The 11,706-nt window shown below is 35.4% G+C and overlaps 1 pseudogene; it reads right to left on the minus strand.

Annotated features, from left to right (window-relative positions):
• Window positions 1-5,943: 5,943 nt before the first annotated feature.
• LOC118857333 lies at window positions 5,944-6,877 on the minus strand (annotated as a pseudogene).
• Window positions 6,878-11,706: the final 4,829 nt, after the last annotated feature.

The following is an 11,706-nucleotide window of genomic DNA, read 5'->3' on the forward strand; positions in this document are numbered from 1 at the left end:
GACTCTTTTCTTTGAAACTGAAACCAAGCCCTCCACTCCCCTGTAAATGACCACAAGCATTCTTTCCCACCCTGCAAATGCTAGTGCCCTTTTTGTCCCTGGAACTGTGGACAGATTCCCTATTCTCCTGAGACTTCAAAACTAGCATTCCTCTTTACCATAGAACTGCAACCCTGACTGTGTATGAGCAATATATCAGAGTCCTACACCCAGTGCCAGTAAAGGGTTCTTTATAATTTCTTTTCGACCAGTCATCTGACCTTAACATCTCTGGGTTGGAAGCTCCTTAAGCTGCTGATACCACTGTAGCAGTCACCTCCAAGGCCAATCCTGATGCTGCTACTAATGTGCTCCAGGTTAGCCTTCATGCTAGAATCACATATCTCTTCTTCTGACTACCTAAGGCTTATTGAGCTGGAAAAATGTCTCACTCCCAAACTTTTATTGACTCTGAAGCTGTAGAATTCAATTTGGGACATTATTTTAAAGTTATTTGGAGGGGAATGTTTGTTTGCTGCCGGTACTCTACCATCTTGACTCTATGCCCTCTCCATGATCTCTTTTTAAAATTAAAATAAATCTATTTTTTGTTACATTTTAAGTTTCAGGATGTCTCCCTTTCCCACTTCCACAATAGAGAAGGCCATCATTTGACACACATTTATCAATATAGGAAAAGATATATGTATGTGTCTGTGTGTGTAAAACATTTATATGTAAAAGCAATACTATGCTTACTTCTGTTTGTTCTTTCTCTGGAAGCTGATAGCATCTTCCTTCAAAGGTCCTTTGTAGTTGATTTGAATATTTATAATAATCAGAATAACTTAGTCATTCACAGTTATTCTTCCTTTTTCCCTGATCATCTTGGGAAACAGACATAATAATGGTATTGCTGGGTCAAAGGATAGACACAGTTTTAGAACTCATTGGGCATAGAGTTCCAAATTGTTCTTCAAAATGGTTGAAACAGTTCACAGTTCTACCAACAGTGTGTTAGTGTTCCAATTTTTTCCATCCCCTTCTAACATTTTTCATTTTCCTTCTCTGTCATATGAGTGAATATGACAGATGTGATAAGATATTTTAAAGGTTTTTTATTTTTAACCATATTTTATTTTTTCCAATTATATGGAAAGACATTTTTAGGATGTTTTAGCCTTTACAAGATTTTGAATCCCAATTTTTTTTTCTACCTCTCTCCCCTCCCCTCTTCCTAAAATGGCAAGCAATTTGATATAGGTTACATATGTACAATAATGCAACACATTTCCCCATTTGTCACAGTTGTGAAGGAGGAAACAGACTAAAAGGGAGAAAAACCCACACAACAAATATATGGTAAATGAAAATAGTATGCTTTGATTTGCATTTAAAGTCTATCAGCTCTTTATTTGGATGTGGATAGCAATTTCAATTATGAGTCCTTTGTAAAAATTGTCTTGTATCATTATACTGCTGAGAAGAGCTAAGTCATTCATAGTTGATCATCACCCAGTCTTGATATTACCGTGTAAAATGTTTTCCTGGTTCTGCTCATTTCACTTTGCATGATGTTAATACAAGTATGCATCCCACAAATTTTGGTATGTTTCTCATCATTACCATTCTTTTTAATTAAACTATTGATTATTTCTAATGATTTATTCTGCCCACATGGGGGATATGAGCACTGGCTTCTGCCTGTTTACCTGGGGCTACACTGAGGCATGTAGGGAGTCCTAGCGGTGGCATCTGCCTGTTCACCTGGGTTGTGGAGAGGGAGATTCCTGGCTCTAGTGTCTTCCCTTTTGATTAGGCACGACAGGGGTTCAGGCATTGATATCTGCTGATATGCTGAGGTATGTGGGTGGGTCCCCATGTTGGAGTTTTCCCATTTTTGGCTATGTTGAGGTATATTGGGCATCCTGGTGTTGGTGTTTGTCTGCTGTGCTGCACTGGAGCTCAGGACCTCTTCCTGGCTTGCTTAGGTAAGATTTGCTGCTGGCTTGCCTGGGTACTTTGTGTCCTAGATGGTACTCCTCTTCTATTGGAATGAGACTGATCTTTACTGCTAACCTTCCAAGTCTCTTGGGGTAGAGAATGTTTTGCCTCATTTTTTCTTGGTTCTGTTGTTCCAAAATTCATTAAGGGGTTCTATCTTATGGTTGTTTGGAGTTGAATATGGGACAATTAAGGTTATTTCAATGTTACTCTGCCATCTTGGCTCGCAGAAGTCTCAAAGTTGTTTTAATTTGCATTTTTCTAAAAAATAATGATTTAGAGCATTTTTGATACGAGTATATGTAGCTTTTATTTCTTCATCCAAAAGTGTTCATATCCTTTGACAATTTATCAATTAAGGAATGATTCATATTCTTATAAATTTGACAAAGTTCATATTTAAGATATGAAACTTTTATCTGAGAAACCATAAAATCCCACCCCCCCGGTTTTCTGCTTTCTTTCCAATCTTTGCTACATTAGTTTTATTTGTACAAAACTTTTTAATTTAGTGTAACAAAAATTAACCATTTTACATGTCACAATGTTCTATATCTCTTGTTTATTCATAAATTCTTCTCCTATCCATTAGTCTGGTAGGTGATATGTTCTGTCTCCTTCTAATTTACTTATGTTATCTCCTTTTATATCTAAGTCATATCCATTTTGATCTTATCAGGAACTACATGAGCATTATAAATTATAAGATATTTTATACAGATAAAGTTGGACTTAAATTAATTGGAGAAAAATTCATTGTTCATGGGTGGGCAGAGCCAATATACTAAAAATGACAGTTCTACCTAATCTACTTATTCAATGCCACCCCAATTAAATCAACAACAAAAAATTGTTTTATTGGGCTAAAAAAATAATAAAATTGATTTGGAAGAACACACAGTCAAGAATATCAAAGGAATTAATGAAAATGTATAAAGGAAGAAGATTTAGAAGTGCTAGATCTTAAACTATAATATAAGATGGTAATTATCAAAACTATCTTGTACTGGCTAAAAAACAGAAAAGAAGATCAGTGGAATAGAGTAGGTATACAATACACAGTAGTAAATGATTTTACTAACCTTGTATTTGACAAATGTAAAGGTTTAGCCTTTTGGGATAAGAATTCACTGCAAGGTAAAAAAAATTATTGGGAAAACAGGAAAGTAGTCAAGTAGAAACTAGATATAGACCAATATTTACACCATTTAACAACAAAAGGTCAAAATGGATACAACAATCTCTTATTTGCCAAATCTCATGGTGATTTTTCAATACCAATTCCTCTCAACTTCTCTGTAGCTTTGACTATTGATCACCCTCTTTTCCTTGATATTCTTCTCTTTCTAGTATTTTGTTAAACTGTCATCTCCTTGTTCTCCCCCTTTCTGGTGGAGTGCTTTGTTAGTCTCCTTTGCTAAATCTTCATCCAGGTCTTGCCTATTGCATGGGTTTCCCCCAAATCTTTCTCTTGGGCCCCCTTCTCTTTTCTCTCTGTGCTATTTCACATGGTGAACTCATCAGCATGTATGGATTCAATCATTATTTCTTTGCTGATGACTCTCTACTTACCTATTTATGTAGCCCTAACTTTAGGGATTACTGTAACCAAAGCCAAATGTCAAAGTGACAAGTCTTTTCAGGTATTGAGCTAAACCCCCAAAGTGACACTCTGACCTCCCTTGTTCCTGGAGTTCCCAGGAGTATTCAGGGAACACTCTGTACAAACACTCCCTAGCATGTGCCCTGTGCTTCTGTGCACAGGTATTATCCCCACTTGATTAATTAGGAAACATAGAGACTAAGTAACTTACAGACTATTATTTCTTCCGAATATTTGCTTTCTCCTGTTAAATACACCACGGTAAATTCACTCTTGTATGGACGTATGTGGAGACAGATACAGGGAAAGAGAGAAGTGTACTACAAGAGGACAGAAGAAGATAAAAAGGAGGAAATGCCCACCCTCATGACACTTCCAATCAAGAAAGACTTTTACTTTGATATAGTCAGACTGAGTCAGTCAGTCCAAAAATACAAGCACCTGTGTCCGTACATCTATCCTTACAACCTGTACAATCACTTAAAGACAATTCAGTTCTTAATAACTTACTAGTTCATGAAAAATAGTACAAATGGTTGTGATGTTACATGAAATAATATCCTATTTTCCTTGGCTGGAAATGCCTTGATGGAATAGACATAATTTTCTCCCTCTAGTTATTATAATTCATTTTTCATAGCATTCTAAGGTTTACAAAGAATTTTCCTTTAAAAATTATGATAGGTGGCACGGGCTCCCATTTTTTTAAAAATCCCATTTTTAAAATGAGGAAATTGAGACTCACTCACAATTATACCCAATTATTCAAGATAATGGATTACATGGCAGAATTAGGAGTCAAAATCAAATCCTTTTATTTCAAATGTACTTTGTACTAATACTGGAGCATTCCTATAATAGGTATTTAGTAACATTTATTGAATTTAATTTATCTTTCACATACACACAGTGGTGATTATGAGGGAGAGATATTGACATCAAAGGAACTAACCTCCATATGTACATGTGTATTGCATATAGACACACACACATTTATGTAGATAGAGTGTTCAACCTGAAGTCAAGAAGACCTGAATTAAAATCCAGTCTCACACGCTTGCTAGAAGTGTGATGTTGGGCAAAGCATTTAACTTTGGCAGCATTAGTTTCCCAATCTGTAAAATTGAAGTAATATAGCTCTTAGCTCCTATGTTGTTACAAGGATGAAATGAGATAACATTTTAATGTGTTTCACAGACCTTAATACATTATATAAACTTTCGACATTATTCCCCTCCGTTCCTAGCACAATACACTGTACATTAAGAGTCTGAGATATATTTTAGGAAAGCCTATATCTAAATACAGATGAGGGCTCACATGAAGTTGCAGACAAGAGATCAAATCAGTCAGGTAAGGAACTTTTGGAGGTGGGGCATTACTTAACAAGAATCAATAGAAAATAATGGCAAATGTAGCTAACATTATCGTAATACATTTAGGTTTGCAAAGAACTTTACAAATATTAGCTCATTTGATCCTCACAACCTAGGAAGTAAAGGCTATTATTATCCCCATTTTATATATGAGGAAACTGAGTCAAAGCATATGGCAAGTGACTTGCTCAGGGTCACAAGGTGGTAAGTCTTTGGGGCAGGATTCCACATGCTTCAACTACTGCATCTAAGAAGTTTTTTGCTCTCTGCTCTGTGATTGAGCTTTTGTGAAGAAGTTTTATATGACAGTAGTACCCAAGGCAATAGTTACTTTTTTTTATTTCAGCAACACCTCCTTCACCACCACCATCATTACCACAGCAAAACATTAATTTCTTCTAAGAACTTAATAATAAAAAGTTTGCATACTACAAGGTCAGGGACTGAATGAATCTGACTAAATTTCATAGCTTTCAAAAAAAGGGTTCCATTGAAAAGTCAGTAAGTGAACCAAGTAGTCTACACATTATCCAACTATACTTATTGAGAATTTACCAAGTTGATAAACCATATTTTTCAGCACCATAGAAACAAAAATCTCTGTATGATTCATTATGGTGTATAAGAGAGAATCTCCTTCTTTACAGAACTGGGGAAAGACAATATATTTTTGTTCCTTGGAAAGATTGAATACGATCCTACATGAGGAAATAAATGAGATGACCTTTTTATGAAAAACTTAAATTTTCTTTTTCATTATAAATTTGATAAATTATCAACAAAAAAATTCAAAATACAAAGAATAGAACAAGCATCATATATGAGAATTTAAACTATTTTGTACACTGTGTTTTTTTAATATCTATTAAATTTAACATGATAGTAATAAAACTATCCTATTTCTCTGTGGATATGACTTTTTAAGGTTCACTTCAGCTCTAAGGTTTCCATGCTTCTCTGATCCTTGATCACATGCTTCATTTAGCTTGGAACTTTTCTTAGCAGCCTTTTCAATGCACCCTTCATATCTTTGTTCCTCAAAGTATAAATGAGGGGATTGAGTGTAGGAGTAATCACAGTATATAAGAGAGTGATGAACTTGCCTTGCCTGTGAGCATAGGAGCTATTGGATTGAATATAGACAGCTGTGATGGTGCCATAGAAGAGGGTGACCACTAAAATATGAGACCCACAGGTTCTCAGAGCCTTTTGCCAAGCTTGGGCTGACCTGATTCTCATCACTGCCTGGGCAATGAATGCATAGGAGATCAAGATCAATCCAAGGGGGATAAGAAGCAAGACTAAAGAGGCCATAAAAAAGCTGAATTTCATTGGCATGAATATCCACACATGCCAACTTTATCATGGCAGGTACCTCACACATGAAATGGTAGAGCCTTCTATGCCCACACAGAGGTAGATTAAGAGTGATAGTACTCTGTATTAGTGTATTACCCAAACCACTTAACCATGCTACCCCTACAAGGGCTTGACATATCCTTGGACTCATGATGGTAGCATAGTGGAGTGGTCGGCAGATAGCAGCATAGCGATCAAATGCCATGAAAGCAAGGAGAACACATTCAGTGGAGCCCAATGCCAAGGAGACATAGAGTTGGATGGCACAACCTATGGGAGTTATGGTCTTCCTTGGTCCCTTTAGGTTCCACAGAAGCTGGGGAACAATGCTTGTGGTAAAGCAAAGATCAATGAGGGAGAGGTTGGTGAGGAAATAATACATTGGAGTATGGAGCTTGGGATCCAGGCAGGAAGTCAGGGTAATGGCTGTATTGCCTACTAGGGCCAGGATGTAGGAAATCAAGACAACCACAAAAAAGATCTTCTCCAACCGGGGCTGTTCAGAAAAACCAACCAGGATAAAGTCACCTCCTCTGCTGACATTAGTCATCCTCATCATGTTGAGGGTCAAGAGAAAATAAATTGAATGCAAAGTGGAGAGTGTGGCATCCACTGTTTGTAATAATAATAACTTTGAAGGATAGCTATTAGAATATTTTACTTGAAAGAGACCTGAAGAGCAGCCATGGGAAAAAATTCAGAGACTCCATGACCCTTCAAGAGAACAAATAGAAGGGAGATATCTATTACGGGGAGTGATCCTGCCCCCACAAAGCTTTTTTCTCTTGTTTTACAGTAACCCCTTAGCACATCAACATGAAAAGAGAATAAACAAGACTAGCAAAACCTTCGGATGGCTTGTTGGAAGCTTCTGGATTCATTAAGAGAAATATAATTTATAATTGGTTATTATCACAGATCAGAGGATGTTTATTCTCTTTAACTATGTAATGCTAAACATCCCTTGATTTTTCTTAATTTTCCCAAGATGTTTTAGAAATCTTTGATTCATAATTGTAAAGATATCTATAACATAGGAAAAAAATTCTCGTGGTAAGAACATCAAAATTAACCACTATTTCTTGATAGATATTACAGCCAAAGTAGTCATTTTAACAACCCTCTTTCTGATCATTAATATCAGGCAAGCCACAGAAAAGGAATAACTATTCTTGTCCAAAGAGATCCAACATGAAATCCAAAGACTCTATAAATGATGAGGTTTTCCTCTTTCAGATGTCATTGTGCTGGTGGCATCAACTTCAGAATGTTACAAAGCCTATTATTGTATGAAGGCCACAATCATTAAAATAAAAAGTGTTTGAACTGAACATCCACATGCGAAATATCAAGTGGATAGAAAATGTATATTTTCAACATTATGGCAAGCAGTTAGGTGGATGATCTATATAGAATTTCTAAACTCTTGCCCTTCTCAGTCTTTTCAGACAAATCCCCCTTCAATTCAATTTAATTTTCACTCCACAACCTTATTTTATGCAGTTTATTCACTCTGAATTCACTGATTTCAGACAAACATTGATGTCTTCTGTTAAAAGGAAGTGAAAGGAAAATGGTTATGGAAGAGGGAGTATGGGTTGGAGGAAAACAGATGAGGTCAGGAAATTTTAGTATATCTATATATGATATATAAGTATATATTGCATAGATTATATATTTTGTACATGCGTGCATATTTCAATTAGGAAAACTAACGTATCATATAATCATAGAATTTCAGAGCAAATGTAACCTCATTCCTCAACTAGCCCAACGTATCTATGCCTGAAAAGGAATACCTAGGTTCAAAATATCTGACAAGGAGTCATCCAGTATTTCCTTGAGGATTTCCAGTGATGGGGAATGCACTGCCTCCTCAGGAAAGGTTTTCCCCACTTTTAGATAGTTAAAATTATTAAGAAGTTGTTTGTTTTTGCTGAAATTTAAGCCTAAATTTGCCCCCTTGTTACTTCAACACATTACTCCTGGATCTCCCTTCTCTGGATGAATAGAAGAAGTCTTATCTCTTTTCCAAATTACAGTCTTTCAACTAATGAGTTATTTGACAAGTACTAAGTCACTCGACTAAGTCATTTCCTCTCAGAGCTAAATATTCCTAATTGCTTCAACCATTCCTTATGTGTCATAGACTTAAAGACATTAACCATTCTGATTACCCTTCTCTGGACATTCTCCAGATTACCAATATATTTTTTTTTCTTGAATATAATGCCCAGAACTGAACATAGCACTCCAGATGTTATCTGATCAGGGCAGAGCATACTCAGACTAACAATTACTTATTCCTGGAAGTTATATCTCTCAATGCAGCCCAAGGCCACTTAGCTTTTGTGACTGCCATGTCACACTGTTGACTCATTTTGAGCTACATAAACACCCAAACTTTTTTCAGATGAGTTATTGCAAAGAAATGCTTTCCCCACTTTATTGTTGTGAAACATATTTCCTGAGCCCAAGTACACTATGTTACATGTGCCCCTTTTAAATGTTATCATATTTCATCCATCCTGTAGTCTAGCCTGTTGAAATCTTTTTGAATCATAGGTCTATTATGCAGTATGTCACTTAACCGTCTCTCTTGACTTTGTATCATCCAGGAATTCAGGAAGTATGTGATCTTTAAATTAAAATTATTGATAAAAATGTTAAATAGTAAAAGTCCAAATAGAGATTCTTCACTCAATCCATGAGAAATCTCATTCCAAACTGTAATGTAACCATCAATGATGACTACATGATTCTGGCCTTTTAACCAGTTCTGTATCCACTTAATTATAACTATCAATTTAATCCACACCTTTCCATTTTCCTATAAGAATTGTTATTTGTGTGCATATAAAAATATGCACACATATTCCCTTCCTTAAAGTCCTTTCCCCATGCTTCACGATAGTAAACTTGTAACACTGGGTTCTTTATTGCTATGCTAGAAAAGTCCCAGGTCCTACTAAGCCTTGACTCTGAGTCCAGGGTAAGACTGTGTGTGTCTCTCCAAGGATGAACAAAGGTAATTTTTGAAAGTTTACTATAATAAGGATGGTCACCAGATGATAATGTGTCCTTTTTCCCTCTGGGTTTGTTGTTGTTGTTTTTGTTGTTGTTTTGCCATCAAAACTCAATATATCTGTTTAGGTATGAATGGTCTCTGTTGGTGGGTGGAAGAGCCACACTAATGGAAATTGTTCATATTATGTTTGTATACATATGTAATTATATCATGTATGTTTATATACATGCATTTAGGATTCTGTTACATGCAATCACAGGCATGTATGTGGAGAGAGAGAGAGAGAGAGAGAGAGAGAGAGAGAGAGCAATATATCACAAAATCATAGACTTAGGCAATCCAATCCAATCTGTACTTGAGTAGGAATAAAAATCTCTTACATATCATAATTTCACCTCCATGTGGGGAACTCACTGGTGATAGAAAACGCACTGCTTTGCTCCACTTTGGAATCTGCTATCATTAAGAAATATTCATTCCAACAAATTTTAATTGGTCTTCCTGAAAATTTCACCCATTGCACTCTAGTTTGTCCCCTGGGATCAAGTTTAAAATAATTATTATCTTTCTTCCATATTTTAGTTCTTTAAATATTTCAATTCAATCATCATTCCCCACCATCCACCCCTGACTCTTTTCTAAGCCATATATCCCCAACTACTTTCATAATTTTAAGATGTAGTTTCCAGTACTCCCATCAACACATGTGGTCTCACTAAGATATATTCCGCCTTATAAATATGTTTCCTCAAAATCAGTACCTGGAATTTTCATTGTCCAGCTGCATAACTAGCTGCATGCAGCTATCGAAAAAGATGCCTCCAGGGTACAACCTGATCACAGCAAACCAAACTACATTGTCACACTACTCACAACTGTCCCAAGTCTAGTTATTCTGCATGACATATGCATACTGTTTCCTAATATCCTTTCTTTCTTCTAGACAAAAACATTTATTAATTACTCCAACCAAATTGTCCCCAAAAGACTAAGGGTCCAGATCTTGTAACCACCATGATAATGACTACCATCAATCAATAATCATCTGGATCATTTTTTTTTGAGTATACATGCTGAGGTGAGGGAAGGTATTGTTTATTTTGGACAGCTGTTTATCCATAGTATCTCTCTTGCACAGTTTTCTGCCATCCCTTGGAATCTTAACAATATGTCACATTTCTAGCCATTTTGGAATATTCCCCTTATTCTTATCTAAACAAATAATAGAGGCAATCATAAAATGTAAATTAGATCATTTTGATTACTTGAAATTGAAAAAACTTTTGCAAATGAATATAACTAGGATTAGAAAGGAAGCTGGGGATCTCAAATCATATATCTCTGATAAGCTTCTGACATTCCAGATATGTAGGGAACCAATATGAATATATAAGTATATACTGAGTCATTCTTCAACGAATAAGAGGTCAAAGGATAAAAACAGACACTTCTTCAAAAAATGTAAGCTATTAACAACCAAAAGAAATATTACTCCAAATTACTAGTATTAAGAAGAATTAAAATCAAAAGAATTCTGAGGTTTCACTTCACACAGAGAAACTCACAAAAAATGGTGAAAGATCGAAATAGTCATTGTTGGAGAGGTTATACAAACAAACACAATAAAATATACTCTCAGCAGAGCTGTGAATTATTCCAAATATTCTAAAAATTAATGTGGAATTATGCTATAAAAAGTGACTAAATATTATTACCTTCAATTCAGAGATCTCTTCTTTAGGACTATATACTACAAAGATAAAAAAGAAGGAAAGGAAGGAAGGAAGGAATAAAGAAAGGGAGGGAGGAAGGAAGGAAGGAAGAAAGAAAGAAGGAAAGAAAGGAAAGAAAGAAAAAGAAAGAAAGAAAGAGAAGAGGGAAGAAAAAGAAAGAAAGAAATGAAGGAAGGAAGAAAGAAAGAAAGAAAAGAAGTCATATATACCAAAATGTTCATGGCAGACCTTTTTCTACAGTAGCAAAGAATTTGATGTAAAATTGCTGCCCATAAACTGGGGAATAACTAAACTAATTATGATACGTGAATATATTTGACATTAAATTGATATGTTGGCAAATGTTGCTGAATTGCCTTTTTTTCTTTTTTTGTTCTTTATTAAAATTGATGGCTTTTTGATTAGGGATGAGAAAGAATATAAATGAAGGTGATGTAAAAAATAAAATATAGCAACAAATGTTTTGAGTAAGGAAACTCTCCTCTCCTTTTTCTCCCTCAATGGTGAGCCTGTTTGGTGTTATTTCTATTGATTGTCAATCCTTTTTCTATCTTCCGTGACTTTTCTTCCTCCTATCACTTAGTGGAATAACGAAAAGAGAATTGTAGTTGGAACCAGAAAATT

The sequence above is a fragment of the Trichosurus vulpecula genome, chromosome 7 (assembly GCF_011100635.1).
Source record: "Trichosurus vulpecula isolate mTriVul1 chromosome 7, mTriVul1.pri, whole genome shotgun sequence".
In the NCBI taxonomy this organism is placed as follows: Eukaryota; Metazoa; Chordata; class Mammalia; order Diprotodontia; family Phalangeridae; genus Trichosurus; species Trichosurus vulpecula.